Raw genomic sequence first — 20102 nt, forward strand, 5'->3', positions numbered from 1 at the left:
AGGCAGTGGAGGCAGGGAGGAAACAATTGTGGTTATTAGGAAGATGATTTCTGTTTGTTTCAGATGCAGAAGTAATCATCATTCCTTTCCTTCATAATCAAGGGTTATAATTGTCCCCTCCCCCCCATCCCCGACAAAGCCCTCCCCAACCTCTTGCTCAGGCCAAGAAAATTCAAACAACACTCACCAAAATTTCCTGAGGAACTAAAAGGGCTTGGCATACTTCCCCGGACCAGTCTCCTAGGACCATCCTTACCCTATAGCCAGAAAACTCTGATTATGGAGTAGGAGATCTTAACATAGATTTCTTGTCATTCCCTTCCCCCCACCCCTCCCCCACCGACATTCAGAGGTGGGAAAGAACTGGACACACCAGGTGGGTGATTTACATACCGTTCACGCATCTCTGCCTGGTCAGGATGGATATATGTTCTCAAGACATTTTCAAGTAAAGATATTTCAACTGGATTTTTTTTTTGTTCTGGTTAGACGTTGCAAAGCTTTAATGATAATTTTATCACAAGTTGATAATTTTATAATCTGCATTCCAATTAAATAGATTCAGCAGAGACACACAGGCCACTGGCCTTATCTGGGCAGTCATCCTGATCATGTTAATTGAGAGACGTTTGGAAGGCATCTTAAATGCAGTGGTTAAGAGGATAAACTCTAACAGCCAGATTTCCAAGGGTCAAATATCCACCCAGCTACTTATTAGTTTAGGGACCTTGGACAAATTCCTCACCTGGAACTGTCCATACACCCCGATGGGGTCAAAGAAAGGTTTAAATGAGTTACCATCTGCAATGCAATCAGATGGTGCCTCACACACAGAAAGCACCAGATAAGTAAGTGCCTTTTCATTGTAAAGACAATGAACATAATCCAAAGTCTATTGGATGCTGCTGTTGTTATTTATTCTTTTTTATAGGCTGACAATGTCCTGGGTCTACCCAGCTACATGCTTAGATGTCAGGTGGACAATACCATAGTGACAGAAAACCAAGGATTTGAAAAGTGGCTGATGCTTCCAGAAGTTTTGTGCTGTGACATTAAAAGTTCACATCCACAGATCGCAGAGTATGTCAACAGAAATAAATCATGTAACAACCACTGTACTAGCAGCAAAAAAAAAAAAAAAAAAAAAAGCGAAAAAGCAAAGTGAACTAAGTCCCATTGGACCAATTTTCCAGACAAGGAAATAAGGACATAAATGACTTTCCAGTCGAAGGCAGCCCAGGTGAACATCCCCAGGCTGGCTTTCTAAGCTATGCTGTTATCTGCATCTAAAGAAATCTTTACATAGCTGTAAAAGGTCTTCACCATTCCTGATTTCTGTGACTTTACAAAATGTCATCATTTAAGAAATGGGAACAATCCTGTAGCTGAAGAAGCTTGAGAAGTATTCATCTTCTAATTTTCCAGTTCAGTTGTCTGAAAGGGTTGCCTGGGTGGTGGTTGTTATCATTGCTGTGTGTGTGTGTGTGTGTGTGTGTGTGTGTGTGTGTGTGTGTGTGTGTGTGAGAGAGAGAGAGAGAGAGAGAGAGAGAGCGAGCGAGCAAGAGAGTGAGAGACTCTTCCTGGAAAGCTTAATGGAAGGAGCACTGGAAGATATATGCTTCATGAAAAATGAGCCCTTGTAACCCTTACACTTAAAGAATCTTTACAGGAAGAATTAGGTTCACAAAAGTTCTGAAACAATGAAGAGGCATTCATGTAAACTGCAGGCAATTTAAAAGGAAAATCTAGGTCATCTGGCTGTTTGCTTTGTCATCATCAGTATTAATTAGACACTGGAAGTAATGACTGAGCTCAGACAGCTCTTCAGATTTAAAATAATAATAATAATAATAATAATAATAATAATAAACCAGCACAGCTTTACCTTTGGAAAGAAAATATTTTCACAAGTAGCATTCTGAAAGAACCTGAGTGGGGAAACCTTGCAATTAAATTCTGCAAATGCGCTGTGAAATAATCCCAGGGGAAGTCTTATCTGTACTTAATATTCAAATAAATATTCTTTTTGTGTGCCGTGCATTCAATAGGGTGCATTTTATTTAATTTAAGTGTATAACGTAATCAGTATCATGAGGAATAATCACAACGAGCAGGAGACCCCTTTAACTAGGATAAATGGGCTGGCTCCACAGCTGAATGGGCAATTGTGGGCAAGGAAGGAAATGCAAAGTGCAGAATCCCAGGTACGGATTTCCCCTGATTGTCCGACAGGACCTGGATACTCAAAGTGAGGTCTGTGGCCCAGCAACATTGGCACCATCTGAAACATCATTAGAAATGCTTATCTCAGACCCCACCCAGACCAATTGAATTAGAATCTGTGTTTTCCAAGACCCCAGGTGACTCATATGCATATTAAATCTAGAGATGGTCTGAAGTCAGGTGAGTTGGGGGCAGCTCTGTTCTCAAACAGCTGCACTCCTGTGTCTTCACAAATGGTAGACACCAAAAGGCTCCCAGAGCAGGCTCACTCCCCCTCACCCCAGCCTTCAGGAGAGGAGGAGAAGACAGGGGTCCCTAAAGCAGGGACAGTGCACAATCTGTGCACAGTAGGTACTTTTGCTCTCTTTGCTGACCTGAATTTTGGCCACCCCATGTGATTTCTGCTGACTCACATTCCCTTCCTAACTGAAGCAGGTCTCACACAGGCCAAGTGCCTCCTTCCACAAAGGGAGGGCATACTCTCAGTCGTAACACTTGGAGACTTCGGACATCAGAGAAGGTTTAGTATGGGGCTATGCTTGCATCTGGGGACATCAAAAGCATTTGCAATTCACGTGGACCCAGGCCAGGCTCCCTCATAGAGCACGAAAGGAAACTCTCACCACCACCAAAATGGCGGGTAAAAGTCCAGGATAGACCTGCTTACCAGTGAACAACCTGTGATTATTAAAGAATATTATCTCTAATTCCAGCAGAGAATTATGAGAAAGCTTGGAGAGGGGAGAACCAATGCTTGTCTAGCAGACCAAATATTTAAAAAAAAAAAAAAAAAAAAAAAAAAAAAAAAAAGGCTCTGGAAGAGTGGCGTTCCCAGTCAGGAGTTGGGCAATTTGTCATTTGCTCATGACTGTGGGTTTGAATCTTTTCTTTAAAAAAAGAAATTAGGACTGATTTAAAAAAAAAAAAAACACGAAACCATCCAATTCTAAGGAGAACAGGAGGAGACCCTATAAGCCATCCAGAGCTTGCCGACAGCCCCAGAAGACAGAAGCAAAAGAGAGCTGGTTTCCTTCACCAGATTGAGCAGAGCTGGGGAGCCATCCTAACCTCAATAATGAGTGCCTTAAATAATGAGGAAGCCCGTCCAGTCAACTTGGCTCAAACCTTCCTTCGCAGCCACTGGCAGTGCTGCAGGAAAAGAGGAAAGCCTCTGTAATTACACTAATGAGAAGGCAATGAACTACAGGTCACCATGGGTGAGGCGCTAGGGTTCTGTGGGTATCGGGCAGGCAAACAGGGACCACCATGGCCAGACAGGAAACAAGCTGTCCGGCTTCTCTGGGCAGCGGGTGAAACATGGGATGCTGTTCGGCAGCACAGGAAAGGAGAGCATTTAAGTTACCATGATAATCAGCATCCATTAAGTACTGGCATTGTGGGGTCCACTGAACTAAGGTCTTTATATGCAATGTCTCATCACAGTGAATCATCGTGTATGCTTGATGAGGCTGATATTATTTTTATCCCTAGGTTGTGGCTCAGAGACATTAAACAACCCGTCCAAGCTGACACAGCAGGTGGATGGCAGAGCTGGGGTTGGAGTCCTGGCTGACCATTGACCACTAGGTCTTCTTGCCTCTCTGCCTTTGAAGCTGTGGGCCACATTCTCAGAGCACAACTGCCATTTATTTCCTCTCCATGCAATTTGTACCCGGTGCACCACCCTGGCTCCAGTGCTGAGGCAGGCCATAAACCGAGTGAGGTTTCTTCTCCCAGCCCAACCAAGCTACACCAAAAAGATTCCCCTTCGGGGGACGCCACTCTGCTCCATGCCTATAATCACCTTCCTCAAGTATTCTCTTTTTCAAGATAAATACCCACATTTCTTCAGCTCTTCCTCGAAGGACACCGAGTTGAGTCCTTTCTCTCTACCGATCATTTCCTCTAAGAATATGAGGAGAAATGAGTCAGACAGAGGTGAGTTCAATTTCTGGATCTGCCATGTAAATGTTGGACCATGAATACACCCCATAACTGCCTGCACTGGGTTAAACAATGTCCCCCGCAAATTCATGTCCACCCAGAACCTCAGAATGTGACCTTACTGGGTCCTTGCAGATATGATTAGGGCAAGGATATAAATGAAATCATAGTGAAATGAGGGTGGGTCCTGGATGCATGACAGCATCCATATGACAGATGGAAAAAGGACACACGCAGACCCAACAAGAAGAGGCCATGAAACAACAGAGGCAGAGAATGGAGAGACGGGCCACAGTCAAGGACCACCAGGAGCTACCAGAAACTGGAAGGAAGCAGGGAGGATCTTCCCCTGGAGCCTTCAGAGGGAGCTGCCCTTGCCAACACCTTGATTTCAGACTTCTGGCCTCCAGAAATGTGAAAGGAAAAATTTCTGTTGTTTGCGGTCACCCAGTTTGTGGTAGTTTGTTATGGCAGCCTTAGGAAATAAATACACTTCCTATGCCTTATTTTTTCACCTGTAAAATGGGTGGGAAAGTCACGACCTCAATGTACAGAGGTGCTCCACATCGTACTATCCCCACAACTGGAGAACAGCCCTCTTTATCTTCATGCAGACATTTAGAAAAAAGGCCACCTGGGAAGACCTGAGAAAAAGCTCTTGGGGGTCACTCCAATCCAAACCACCACCAACACTCCTGATATCATGACTCTTTGTTATCCATCTGTCAGGAATTTATTCTCCACCTAATTTTCTGAATATCCATTCCATCTTCTTCCACTTGGCCTCAAAGGGATCACATCTGGTGTGTCCTTGAGGCATCACAACTAAGGTGTCCTTGTTGACTGTCTTGTTGAAATTCACACGTATCAAATCCTATTTGATACACTCACAAACCATGCTTCTCATAAGCTTCTCCAGATCTGAGTACAGATTTATGAGATTTATGAGAAAGTTAGTACCAGCTTACACTTTCTAGGGCTCACCAGCTTCCTTCCATTAATTTTGAAAATTTCAAGGATATCTGATGGTTTCTCATGTCCAATCTCATAGCCCTCTGCTTTTTGCCACACATTCTCAATGCTATTTAATGACCTGTATCCAAGTTATGCTATTGTTTTGGGATTATTAGTCTAGGTAAAACATTTAAGTTTATCTAGATCCACCACTGTCCTACGGTTGCTTCAGCAATACTGACTCATTTGCCCCTACCAAGGTTCATACCATCCTGAATGAAAAGGATTTCTCTTGACAGAGAAGACAAGAGTAAATGAACCAATGGAAAGTTCTGTTTCTTCCACGTGATATACCAACTTTCTTCTATCAGCCCCCAAAAGATTGCCAATCCCTTTCTGGCTCTTTTTGATCAGATTTTGTTTTTAGATTTTTCTGTTTTACGTTGACATTCCTAGCAACGCTTAGTTACGTTCATGGGAAGACTGGGCTTCCACACAGTATGCTCACTGATGTGGTCCTTTAAACCTGTAAGTGAGGAAACCGAGGCATAGCATATAGCTAAGGGGCAGAGCTGGGATCCATACTCAGATCTGATACTAGCATTTTCTCTTATGACCTTCTGCCATGCTGCCTTCTTTGTTGATCATAAACTTCTGGCTAAGTTTTCCATACTGATATCACCATGTTCTACACTCCTATGAAATTTTCTAGGTATATCAAGCTGAAGGATAATTCACAGCTGGTTCGCATATTCAAAGAAGTGCAGGAGCACATGAACATCCTTCAGGGGTCTTTCATAAGTAGAAATCACAATAATGTTTGATTGAATTTTTTAAAGTTGGGGGGGAGCTCCTTACTAGGATTGAATGAAGAACTTATGATGATCAAGCATCAGTGAGAAAGATTCCACCTGATCCATCCAACTGCAGCCCCAGCTGATGCATCGCAGTCTTGCAGCTGTCCATTTACACCCAGTCAGAGCTAAAGCAGAGTGCCAATTTGATTAGATAATGGCTTACACATACAGCCAGCCCTGTCTATTAGAGGGGGAGCTGGGCTAATGAATCTTGGAAATGGGAAAGTCTGTCCATCCTTCTTCAAATCTGTAAGCCAATTATTATATTGGATCTTGACTTCCAATATTTCTGCAGGCTTCTAGGCAGTGAAACTATGCCAAGCAACAGGCGGATGAACACCCATGTTTCTCAGGGCTGCGGACACCATTTCTGTGCTGGAGATTAAATAAAGCGTGCTTTCTCTCTTTCCTCCTTCTCTCCCTCCCTTCTTCCTTTTTCTGCTTCTTGAACACCAAAACATGCCATCTATATGTTACAGAGGTGAAGGGAAAGCAATCTATCAGTTTTTTCCTGGTGATGTCAAATAATTTGACACTTTGTCCATCGAGAAACCTTTCTTTGCCATGTCTTCTGAGAGTGGAATTCTGCAAAATGGGCTTCAGGGATTAAATTCCACACATGCTTGCTCCCTGGCTAGGTTTATCTAAGAATGTTGGTCTTGGTCAGAGGAGAATAAAACTAAGGATAAGAGGAAGTAGAGCAAAGAGATTTATAGCAGAAATTCTAGAGCCAGACTGCTTGGGTTTGAGTCTGGCCACTTACTAGTTGCCTGGCCTTGGGCAAGTTACTTATCCCATCTGCCCCCTCTACTCCCCCTTTTAAAACAAAGCGGGGGTGGATATTAGTATCATCTAACTTACAAGGTTTATATTAGGCATCTATGACTTTATATGTAAAAAGCACTTTGAGCAGTTTCTGGCATACAGACAGTATTGTACAAGGCTTGTTAAATAAAACAGAGGCCATTAACTTATCCAGAGAGATGACCCATCCCCTCTGTTCATTCCCTTGTTTATTAGATGACCAGATATTTGAGTGTCTACTGTGTGCCAAAGAGTTAAGTCAGATATTTCTCCTGCCTTCAGGAACCTCTCACTCTTTGCAAGAAGGCTGACTGTCTCTAGCCCTCAAAGATATAAAAAGAGTTTAGAACAAAGGAGCCAGGAAGGGGTGGCCCCAACAACCATTATGCTCTCAGCAAGTGTCCTGCTGTCTGGAGGGAACAGGAGTATGCAGGCTGTGGTTGCAGGATGGCCAGACCTCTAACCCTGCTCTTTCCAGGGGGGAGGGGGACTAACTCAGACCCCAGGGGTAATGATGCCTGCAGCAGCTGACCCTTTGCGGCCTGCCTGCCAGGCCCAGCCAGACTCTGTATCACATGCTCTCATGCAAATCCTTCCCTTGCAATGAGAAGACACAACAAGCAGACTGTAATGTCCAGAACAGCAGGAGCCACATGTAGACTGTGTCTAAATCTGATTTAAAGGATGGCACGGTGCCCTCTGGCAACAGGGAGGTGGGGGCTCAGGACTGGGGTAGGTACAAGGGGCCATTGGACCTGAGAAGTATGGCCATTGTATTTGTTTGATAGATCGGCCTGTTCTAGCCCCAGGGATGCAGGTCCTTCCTTCCTCCCTGCACTCTATGCAGAAATGCTGCAGCTGTAAGGAAAGAGATCTGTGAGTGCTGCTGTGAGACCTGTGTGTGCATGTGCGTGTGTGAGCATGTGTGCACGCATGTGTGTGTAAGACAGAGACAGAGAGGAGATGGGAGATGTGTTGGGGGTGTGGGGAGGATGAAAGAACAGGAAAGGGTAATCAAAACAGTGATTAAGTGCTGCCCTAAACTGTCCATCATTCATTCAATTCTACAATTTTGAAAAGTAAATCAAACTCCTTTGCAAAAACCATTTCGTCATGGCACACAAATTAAATTATTAATTAAAACACATTGAACACGGCCTGGCAGCAAATAATAGGCCTGGAAGTCAGGAAGGGGGAATGAGAAACACCTTGCTTTACCTCCCTATTAAGGAGGTCTTAGTATTCCTTAGAGTAGTGATCCCAGGAAGCTGGGTTTTAGGGAGACCCAGCACAGAAGGAGGCGTCTGGCTGACACTTCCACCCTTTCAGCCGGGTGTTGCCAAAATAGCAAGCACCCCGGTCTGCACACAATCGGCCTCTCTGTACGTCTATGGCTTGGTGCAGGATCTGCTCCAAGACCCAGAGTGCCCAGGTCACCAGTGCCTGTGCCAGCGCACCCTAGACCTGGCTTTCTCTCCCAAGCAAGGCTGGGGCGGCCCCCAGGAGTCTGAGGATACCTACAGGTCCCTGTAGTGCAGGATGGATCCCAGCTCTTCTCAAACAACTCCTGATTGCAGGGGTTTGCGAATCCCAGCCTGCCCAGGGCTGCTTTCGGACAGGGTGTCTCAGTTTGAATCCCTGCAGCGCCATCTGCTGGCCAACTCCTCTTAATGCGGAGGAGCGCCTGCCCATTTGGGACAACAGAGACATAGAGACCCTGGCGCTGACCCCAAGGACTCCCCACCACCTCCAGGGAGAAGGAGGATCTTCTATCCAAGATCTTCCCAATACATCCTGCCTCTCCTTGGCCGCGAGCCTGGGAAGCATGTGACTGCAAAACTAACACCCTGGAATCTGGCCCCATTCTTGCTGTTCTCTGTGTGGCTTCAGAATGCCCCTCCCCTCTCAGGGTTTCAGTTTCCTCCCATACAAAGTAAGGAGGTGGACCGGGCGATTTCCAAGTCCCCATCCAGCTTTGGCTTTCTGTGAGGTGTAACTCTGACCCTAGGCTGAAAACCAGCACCATCGAGAGACGATTGCACCATCCAGTCCTGAAAACACTGGCTACAAGGCTTAACAACAAGGGAGGGTCAGGGCACTGTCCAACATCTACAGGAGTTTCTGCACGAGGGCCTATAATTATCGCCTATTATTAAAAAAAAAAGGGCATGAGAGAAAAGCTATGGATTATAAATTCATGGTAGATTATGTTTTAATGTTCCCCAAACAGAATAATAATTGCTAAACTGCTTTGGGTATCAAGCTTCATTGCACTGAACTGCTCTCCAAGAATTATTATTTTTAAAAATCACTTATGGTAGCAGGATGGCCCAATGTCACAGAACTAGGCTCTCCATGGTAGTCTCTGTTGGAGCACCATGCCTCCATGTGCTAATATCTGGGGCAGTATATGAGTGCCAATGCTGTAAATTAAGGTGCAATTTGTAAATGCTTCATTAATATTTATTAAATGATTATTAGATGCTCTTACAATCTTTAATAAGATATTATAAAGCATGTCATTAAAATGCATTAGGAGCACATTCTTAGCAAGTCACGCCATAGCCCGCTGTTAGGGAATGCCTGCTTTTATGATGCTCTTCCTAAAGCTTTCTCCAAGATATGATTGTCATGACGAGAGAGCAACTAAAATGGCTGCCCTTTACACGCCCTGGAGAGTGGCGGATACCACCCCCATGGCCTTCAGAAGCAGTGAGTCTTACCTGTTGTTAACTCCCTTTCATCTTTGGATGAATAAAAATGGCAGCCTACAATATTGTCTTGAGAAAGGACGTTGAGACTCTGCTGCAGCCAAGTAGAAAAGAATACAGTGATTGGTAAGTGATGCTATTGTGCTGACTGTATATGCAGTCGTCATCATAGAGCAGGTAACACCCATCTCTGTTCTAGGAGAAGGAAGATAACCCAGTCAGAGGTGTCCCTGTGCATGCTGGGGAAACATCCATGCTGACCGTCATTATTTGGGCTCCAGTTTGATTGGCTCATATCCACATGTACATGAAAGAAAGCATGAAAAAGGAAAGTATCTTCTAAAGAAAATGTATGGAAAGATGGGCAAAAAATAGATCTCTATCCCTTTAGCACCAAGAAGTCTCCCTTCTGTGGCCCAAAAACCTCTCATTCATTTCCTGAAGATCACTAGCCCCTTCCTTCTGCAGCTTCCCATTGCCAGTTCTTTTCTTTGAACTATCAAGATCTCTCCCACCTCAGTGCCTTTGCACAGGTGGGTCTCTTTGCTCGCATTTCTCTTTCCCCTACTTGTTAAGTGGGATTCCTTCTTATTTTCATGTCGCAGATGAAATATCACCTCCAGCAAGAGCACACCACTGCTCATCTTGCCCCTGTCCTGGCTGTATTTATTTTGTGCCAAGAGTAAATACTCGAGATCCAGAGTGTGGGGTCCAAGCCCCACATCTGGGACTTTCTGGCTATGTGAACTTTGGAGCCAGATATTCAACATCTCTTCCTTTCTGCTTCCTTGGGTGTAAATAGAAATGGTGAGATCAGCACCCATCTCATGAATTAAGTGAACTCATACATAAAGAACACCGAGGAAGTTGTTGGCACACAGTAAGTACCTGGTAAGCATTTGTTTTCTCCTTCTGACCACGTAACTATATTTGCTTTCTACTTTCCTCTGCTAAATGTCAGCTGTACGTGAGTATGGCCCCATCTGGAACCTACTGTACTGCCTGGCTCATCACAGATGCCCAATAAGTATGAGTTGAATTTTATACCAGGGGCTTCACTACAGTTCTAATGAGTGAAGCATAATTTCTGCCCTGATGGGGCACTTGGGCTATGAAGAAAGAAAATGAACAGTAACATTTCAATTAAACCTCATAAGCTCATAGAGAGAGGGGTTGTGCGGTGAACTAAGAACACCTTTGGGGTCCGGCGAACCTGAGTTTGAAAACGTCTCTGCTCCTTCTAAGAATATGACCTTAAGCAATTTATCCCATCTCTCTGGCTTTTGTTTGCTCATCTTTAGAATGGGGATAATAGAAGATGGTGAAATAGGATGGAAGTTTTCTTTGCATCTCACATCCATGAAATATAGCCAGATCAATACTAAACCATCCTGCACACCTAGAACACTGATCTGAGGATTAACACAACAATATGCACAACCTGAACCACAGAACTCAGCAGGTAAGCAGCAAAGAGAGGTGAACTGGGGGACAGAAGTTGCGAAGGTGCGGAGGGCAGGGAGCTGTATTTCGCTTGTGGAGAGAGGACAGAGATGCGGGGAAAGTTAGGAAAAAGCACCCACTCCAAAGCACCCGGAGAGAAAGTGGAAAAGTGGAAACAGCCACAGGGACTCAACTAAAAAGGGAGAGAGGAGAAAGAGAGGGTTTAAATTCCGTTAAGACTCTGTAAACGGGGAGCGCAGAGTCTGAAACTCCTCGCCTCCATACCTGGCGGTGCTCTGGTGGGAAGGGCGAAGCCTGGTGCCGGATGCGTGTTGTGATTTTGCATGATCCCTCCAACGCTGCTGCTACACGATCACGTGAACCTTCTCTGGGGCGGGCTGGCGCCCAGCCGCAGTCTCTGGCGATGGCAGCAGCAGAGTCCTGCGAATGTTCCCGGGTGAGGCCGGCACCCCGGACATTGTTCGGGGAGACCCTCCCGCAGAGGATCTGAGCGGGTCCAAGCCGTGGTCCCTCCGAAGTGAGGGGTCGGGAAACACAGCCGCAACGGAGATAAAACTCAGGAGGGAGGTGCCGCCCGGCAACCTGACGGCTTGGTCACGGACAGTGTAAAAGCGGGAGTGGAGGAAGCCGGAGACAAAGGACACGAGCGTGATTGCTGGCCGGGGAGAGGAAAGGGCTCCCATACTAGACACTGGGTAGCTGGGTGACCCCATTTTCACTGCTCCCATGCATGCACATACACACCTACAAACACCACAACAATCCACCCCAGTAAGCTAAGCAGCACCACCTACTGGAGAATGGAGCCATTACACTAAGCCCTGCCCAACTGGGCCAATCTCGCTGTTCAGGAACACCACAAGTCTCTGCACCTGCTTACTTTACAGACTATGAAGGGCTTCATAGTTTGACTTCTAGGGGAAACAGATGTAATTTCAATCGTAATTTAATCTGTTCACTGACCTGTCCATTCAATTTTCTTTTTTTTTTGGTTTTCTTTTTCATTTCTTTTCTTTTTCATGAATACAGAAAGAGAAAAAGTTTATTTTTATTTTCAATATTTATTAAAACTATTTTTACTTTTTTCCTACTATATGTTTTTACTTTTTTGTAAATTTTTCAAATTCTATTTTACTTCCACCATTTAATTTTATTCTACTTCATTGTATTCATTTTCTAAAATTTTCAAACGTTTTCCTTTTTCCCCCCTTTTCACTCTAATCTATCAAGCTCCTTTCAATAACCAGACCAAAACACACCTAGACTCTAGCATCATTTATTCGATTTGTGTGTGTGTGTGGTTTTCAATTTTTTTAATTTTAATTTTTTTACCTTATCAATTCCTTTTCTCCCTTCAAAATAATAAAACAAATGAATTCACCCCAAAATAAAGAGCCAGTGACTTAATCAACACAGATACAAGAAAGATGTCTTAACCAGAATTTAGAATCACGATAGTAAGAATACTAGCTGTGGTTGAAAATAGATTAGAATCCCTCTTTGCAGAGATAAAAGAAGTAAAAAGTAGTCAGGATGAAATAAAAAATGCTATAACTGAGCTGCAATCTTGAATGGATGCCACGGTGGCAAGGACGAAAGAGGCAAAATAGCAAAATAGAGGTCAAACTTATGGAGAATAATGAAGCAGGAAAAAAGAGGGAGACTAAGGCAAAAGAGCACTATTTAAGAATTAGAGAGGGGCACCTGGGTGGCTCAGTCAGTTGGGCATCTGACTTCAGTTCAGGTCATGATCTCACAGTCTGTGAGTTCGAGCCCTGCGTTGGGCTCTGTGCTGACAGCTCGGAGCCTGGATCCTGCTTCAGATTCTGTGTCTCCCTCTCTTTCTGCCCCTCCCCTGCTCATGCTCTGTCACTCTCTGTCTCAAAAATAAATAAAAGCATTTAAAAAAATTAAAAAACAAGAATTAGAGAAATCAATGACTCATTTAAAAGGAACAACATCAGAATCATAGGGGTCCCAGAAGATGAAGAGAGAGAAAAAGTGGTAGAAGGTTTATTTGAGCAAATCATAGTGGAAAACTTTCCTAACCTGGGGAAAGACAGAGACTTCACAATCAAGGAAGCACAGAGGACTCCCATAAGATTCAACAAAAACCGACCACCAACAAGGCATATCATAGTCAAATTCACAAAATACTCAGGCAAGGAGAGAATCATGAAAGCAGCAAGGGAATAAAAGTCCTTAACCTACACAAGAAGACAGATCAGGTTTGCAGCAGACCTATCCACAGAAACTTGGAAGGCCAGAAAGGAGTGGCAGGATATATTCAATGTGCTGAATCAGAAAAATATGCAGCCAAGAATTCTTTATCCAGCAAGGCTGTCATGCAAAATACAAGGAGAGATTAAAAGTTTCCCAAACAAAAATTAAAGGAGTTCATGACCACTAAACCAGCACTGCAAGAAATTTCAGGGGGACACTCTGAGAGGAGAAAAGATGAAAAAAAAAAAAAAAACACCAAAAGCAACAAAGACTAGAAAGGACCAGAGAACAACACCAGAAACTCCAACTCTACAAGAAACATAATGGCAATAAACTTGTATCTTTCAGTACTCACTCAAAATGTCAATGGACTGAATGCTCCAATCGAAAGACATGAGGTAACAGAATGGATAAGAAAACAAGATCCATCTATATGCTGTTTATAAGAGACCCTCCTGAGACCTAAAGACACCTTCAGATTGAATGTGAGGGGATGGAGAACCATCTATCATGCTAATGGTTGACAAAAGAAAGCCACCGTAGCCATACTCAGATCAGACAGTCTAGACTTTAAAATAAAGACTGTAACAAGAGATGAAGAGGGGCATTATATCATAATTAAGGGGTCTATCCACCAAGAAGACCTAACAATTGTAAACATCTATGCTCCAAATGTGGAACACCCAAATAGATAAATCCATTAATCACAAACGTAAAGAAACTCATTGATCATAATACCATAATAGTAGGGGACTTCAACACCCCACTTACAACAATGGACAGATCATCTAAACAGAAAATCAACATGGAAACAATGGCTTTGAAGGACACACTGGACCAGATGGACTTAACAGATATATTCAGGACATTTCATCCTAAAGCAGTGGAATATACACTCTTCTCCAGTGCACATGGAACGTTCTTCAGAATAGATCACATACTGGGACACAAATCAGCCCTCAACAAGTACAAAAAAGACTGAGATCATACTGGGCATATTTTTAGACCACAACACTATGAAACTCGAAATCAACCACAAGAAAAAATTTGGAAAGACAGCAAATACTTGGAGACTCAAGAACATCCTAATAAAAATGAATGGGCTAACCAAGAAGAGAGGAAATTAAAAAGTACCTGGAAGCCAATGAAAATGATAACACCACTCTGGGATGCAGCAAAGGTGGTCATAAGAGGGAAGTATATAGCAATCCAGACCTTCCTAAAGAAGGAAGAAAGGTCTCAGATACACAACTTAACCTTACACCTTCAACAGCTGGAAAAAGAACAGCAAATAAAACCCAAAACCAGCAGAAGATAGGAAATAATAAAGATTAGAGCAGAAATCAATGCTATTGAAACAAACAAACAAACAAACAAACAAAAAACCAGATCAATGAAAGCAGAAGCTGGTTCTTTGAAAGAATTAACAAAACCACTAGCCTGTTGGATCAGAAAGACAAAGGAAAGGACCCAAATAAATAAAATCAAGAATGAAAGAAGAGAGATCACAACCAACCCAGCAGAAACAAAAACAATAATAAAAGAATATTATGAGCAATTATACACCAATAAAAAGGGCAATCTGGAAGAAGTGGAAAAATTCCTAGAAACATAGGAACTACAAAAATTCAAACAGGAAGAAACAGAAAATTTGAACAGAACCCATAACCAGTAAAGAAATCGAATTTGCAATCAAAAATCTCCCAAAAAACAAGAGTCCAGGGCCAGATGGCTTTCCAGGGGAATTCTACCAAACATTTAAGGAAGAGTTAACACCTATTCTCTTGAAGCTGTTCCAAAAACTAGAAATGGAAGGAAACTTCCAAACTCTATGAAGCCACCATTACCTTGATTCCAAAACCAGACAAACACCCCACTGAAAAGGAAAGCTAGAGACCAATTTCCCTGATGAACATGGATGCAAAAACCCTCAACAAGATCTTAGCCAACCAGATCCAACAAAACATTAAAAAAAAATTATTCACCATGACCAAGTGGGATTTACAACTGGGATGCAGGGCTGGTTTAATATCTGCAAATCAATCAGTGTGATTCATCACATCAATAAAAGAAAGAACAAGAACCACATGATCTTCTCAATAGATGCAGAGTAAGCATTTGACAAAATACAGCATCCTTTCTTGATAAAAACCCTCAAGAAAGTAGGGATAGAAAGATCATACCTCGAGATCATAAAAGCCATATATGACAGAGCCAACACAAATGTCATCCTCAATGCAGAAAAACTGAGAGCTTTTCCCCTAAGGTCAGGAACAAGACACGGATGTCCACTCTCACCACTATCATTCAACATAGTATTAGAAGTCTTTGCCTCAGCAATCAGACAACACAAAGAAATACAAGGCATCCAAATTGACCAGGAGGAGGTCAAACTTTCACCCTTCGCAGATGACACAATACTCTCTCTATATAGAAAACCGAAAAGATTCCACCAAAAAACTGCTAGAACTGATCCATGAATTCAGCAATGTGGCAGGATATAAAATCAATGCACAGAAATCGGTTGCATTCCTATACACCAGCAATGAAGCAACAGAAAGAGAAACCAAGGAATCAATCCCATTTACAATTGCACCAAAAACCATAAAATACCTAGGAATAAATCTAACCAAAGAGGTAAAAAATCTATACCCTGAAAACTATAGAATGCTTAGGAAAGAAATTGAAGAAGACACCAAAAAATGGAAAAATATTTCATGCTCCTGGATAGGAAGAACAAATATTGTTAAAATGTCAATAATACCCAAAGCAATCTACATACTCAATGCAATCCCTATCAAAATAAAACCAGCATTCTTCACAGAACTACAACAAACAATCCTAAAATTTGTATGGAACCAGAAAAGACCCCAAATATCCAAAGCGCTCTTGAAAAAGAAAACCAAAGCAGGAGGCATCACAATCCCGGACTTCAAGCTGTATTACAAAGCTATAATCATCAAGACAGTATGGTACTGGCACAAAAACAGACACTCAGATCAATGGAACAGAACAGAGAACCCAGAAATGGTCCCACAAACGTATGGCCAACTAATCTGTGACAAAGTAGGAAATAATATCCAATAGAATAAAGACAGTCTCTTCAGCAAGTGGTGCTGGGAAAACTGGCCAGAGACATGCAGAAGAATGAACGTGGACCACTTTCTTACACCATACACAAAAATAAACTCAACATGGATGAAAGACCTAAATGTAAGACAAGAAGCCATCAAAATCCTCAAGGAGAAAGTAGGCAAAAACTTCTTTGACCTTGGCCGCAGCAACTTATTACTCAACTCGTAGGGAAACAGAAGCAATAATGAACTACCGGGACCTCATCAAAATAAAAACTTTCTGCACAGTGAAGGAAACAATCAGCAAAACTGAAGGGCAATGGAAGGAATGGGAGAAGATATTTGCAAACAACATACCAGATGAAGGGTTAGTATCCAAAATCTATAAAGAACTTATCAAACGCAACACCCAAAAAACAAATAATCCAGTGAAGAAATGGGCAAAAGACATGAATAGCACTTTTCCAAATGCATGCAGATGGCCAACCGACACATAAAAAAATGCTCAACTTCATTCATCATCAGGGAAATACAAATCAAAACCACAATGAGATACCACCTCACACCTGTCAGAATGGCTCACATGAACAACTCCGGCAACAACAGATGTTGGTGAGGATGTGGAGAAAGAGTATCTCTTTTTCATTGCTGGTGGGAATGCAAACTGTTGCCGCCACTGTGGAAAACACTATGGAGGTTCCTTAAAAAATTAAAAATAGAACTACCCTACAACCCAGCAATTGCACTACTAGGCATTTATCCACGGGATACTGGGGCATATGTACCCTAATGTTTATAGCAGCACTATCAACAATAGCCAAAGTATGGAAAGAGCCCAAATGTCCATCGATGGATGAATGGATAAAGAAGATGTGGTATATATGTACAACAGAATATTTCTTGGCAATCAAAAAGAATGAAATCTTGCCATTTGCAACGACATGAATGGAAGTGGAGGGTATTATGCTAAGTGAAATTAGTCAGAGAAAGATAAATATCAAGGATTTCACTCATATGAGGACTTTATTTTTTTTTAAATTTTTTTTAATGTTTATTTATTTTTGAGACAGACAGAGACAGAGCATGAATGGGGGAGGGTCAGAGAGAGAGGGAGACACAGAATCTGAAACAGGCTCCAGGCTCTGAGCCGTCATCACAGAGCCCGACGCGGGGCTCGAACTCATGGACCGTGAGATCATGACCTGAGCCGAAGTCAGACGCTTAACTGACTGAGCCACCCAGGCGCCCCATCATATGAGGACTTTAAAAGACAAAACAGATGAACATAAGGGAAGGGAAGCAAAAATAATATAAAAACAGGGAGGGGGACAAAACATAAGAGACTCTTAAATATGGAGAACAAACAGAAGGTTACTGGAGGGGTTGTGGGGGGTGGGGGGATGGGCTAAATGGGTAAGGGGCATTAAGGAATCTACCCCTGAAATCATTGCTGCACTCTAAGCAAACTAACTTGGATATAAATTAAAAAATTAATTAAAAAAAAAGAATGGGGATAATAATATCCATCTTGAAGAATTAGGAAGTTCTTCACACATACATACATATACATACATACATAGAGATAGCTAACACACACACATACATACAGAGAGAGAAAAAATATAGATCTATATATACTGTATATATATTTGGTACCTATATATAATATTCAAACATATCTGTTATATATAATCAAAGATGCTATTATGACATTATTTTACTTAGCGTTATTTGTATTATTTGTAGGAGGCTTGGTAAATTCTGTAATGAACAATTAACACAGCCTGTGCAGCTAACCAAAAAAAAAATGGGTTTAAAGCAAAAAAATCAGGTTCAGATGTGGCCACAAGATCGCAGAAGTCTCCAGACCCTCCTGAAGCATCCCTGGTTTCTAAAGAATACTCTGAGCTACCAGCAGCCTATTCAAGCCTTCAGGGAGAGCTCCCCCTGGTGCCCCAAGGGGCCCTGCCAGCCTTGGTGTCAGGGGGAGGAATCCTCTTGGGCCCCTGGGGTGCCCCCTGGCATAGAGACCCTGGCAGAGCAGCAAGGCATATGGACCCTCCTTCTAGGCTTGCAGCCATGAGTCTTCCCTCTTGTAACCTACAACCACACAAACATGTGTGTGGCCAGCCCCCAGGGAGCTCTCTTCCAAACCACAAAACTATTCTGGTGACGAAGCAAGCAGGCACCACATTTCTGAGGCACCACACACCCTCCTCAGCACAGGCTCAGAGTTTGAAAGAGCTGAGTTCAAATCCCATTTTTGCCACTTTCTAGCCACCAGACTAAATTGTGACACTTCATTTATACTTTTTTCAAGTTTTTAAAGACAGGGATAATGATGATGTAAGGTAGCACTTGTACACTTCAAAACGACAATTTTACATCCTATTTATGTCTTATAAATATGTATACACTTAGCACATGTTTGCAACATTACAAATGTTTAAAAACATAGTATTTATTACCATATTCATCATTTTCATCGAGGCTGCACCAGCTGATCAAAATGATCGTCCATTCACACGATGAGCCATAAGGCTCTATCACAGGGGGAAAAAATCCTGTCGTACTAATTTGGTCATTTGTTGTTAACCAGTGTGACAAAGCGGCAAGTATTTTCTTCTGTTTTGCTCGGTGATTCTAGGTGCTCGAGCCAACATGCTACAGGAGCCCAAGTAGAGGAAAAAAAGGCAAAAAGGAAAAAAGCACTTAAGCTTATTTATACTCATTCTCTTTTACATTTCTTCCATCTGGCCCCTTCCTTGCCTGCTCTTCCTCCCTGTGCAGGCAACACTCTGAAGCTGGACGGCCCTTGGGAAAGTCACCTACCGGCATTAGCAGATGAAGAAGAGGGCCCCAGTGGTCAATACAGGTGCACAGGGCTGTGTGGCCATAGCCAAGGACATTGTAGAGTGAAATTCAAAGCCAAAGATAAACCAAGGGGTCCCAAGTGGTAACAAAGAGACACGGGAGCCAAAGCAGTACATGCCGGGAAAGAATAACAGTTCAGCTGGCAGTCAAGTGAGCTAAGATAAGGGTCTTTTAGCTATTTATGCATTTGTGTATTCATTTATTCCTACAAATATTATTTTTTAATTTTTAATGTTTATTATTTTTGAGAGAGAGAGCGAGCAGTGGAGGGGCAGAGAGAGAGAGAGAGATAGAACCTGAAGCAGGCTCCAGGCTCTGAGCTGTCAGTGTAGAGCCTGATCGATGCAGGGCTCAAACTCACAAGCTGCGAGATCATGATCTGAGCTGAAGTCAGACGCTTAACCAACTGAGCCGTGCAGGCGCCCTAGATTCTACTAATATTATTAAGTGCTAGCTAAAACCAGGCATTGAGGTAGGTACTGGGGAAGAGTAATGATGTAGACAGGAAGGTAGAGACTTCATAGAGCTGTGGCTCCTCTGCCTCTTCCTTTTATAATGTGATCACACAGGCAATCTTCCATTTCATTTCCTTTTCTACTTGTTCACTCTTTATACTGACATCTCTGGTCTTCAGTGTGCTTTGATAAAACACAGATAACTCCTCCCACATCCCCCTTTCTTTCCATTTTCCATTTTATTTTTGTAAACATATTTTTTGGTTTTTAAATAAGTTAAGATTTTCAGAAGAGTTATAAAGACAGTACAGCAAGTTTCTATGTACGCTTCCTTGGCCTAAGAAGTCACAATGTGTGGCAATACCCTGGCAGGAGAAGCGGGAATGCCAGAAGATGTTGAAGATACATCTAACCTGGTCTAGAAGGCATCATACAGGACCTGGTCTAGAAGGCATCATACAGGACCTGGTCTAGAAGGCATCTAGAAGGAAGTAGCATTTCATCAGAAACAAGAAAAAG

At 42.7% G+C, this 20102-nt stretch overlaps 1 protein-coding gene across 17 annotated transcripts in view; it reads right to left on the reverse strand.

Annotated features, from left to right (window-relative positions):
• The window catches only part of RBFOX1 (RNA binding fox-1 homolog 1), a 1530248-nt gene that overhangs the window by 604775 nt on the left and 905371 nt on the right, over positions 1 to 20102 (reverse strand). The window contains exon 1 of one of the 17 annotated variants that reach the window (XM_042971129.1): positions 11222 to 11351. The exons of the other annotated variants lie outside the window; for them this stretch is intronic. The gene's annotated coding sequence lies outside the window, so the exon portion shown is untranslated. Of the gene's footprint in view, positions 1 to 11221; positions 11352 to 20102 lie in introns of those variants that run through there. 17 annotated transcript variants of the gene reach the window in all.

This window comes from Panthera tigris, chromosome E3, assembly GCF_018350195.1.
Source record: "Panthera tigris isolate Pti1 chromosome E3, P.tigris_Pti1_mat1.1, whole genome shotgun sequence".
In the NCBI taxonomy this organism is placed as follows: domain Eukaryota; kingdom Metazoa; phylum Chordata; class Mammalia; order Carnivora; family Felidae; genus Panthera; species Panthera tigris.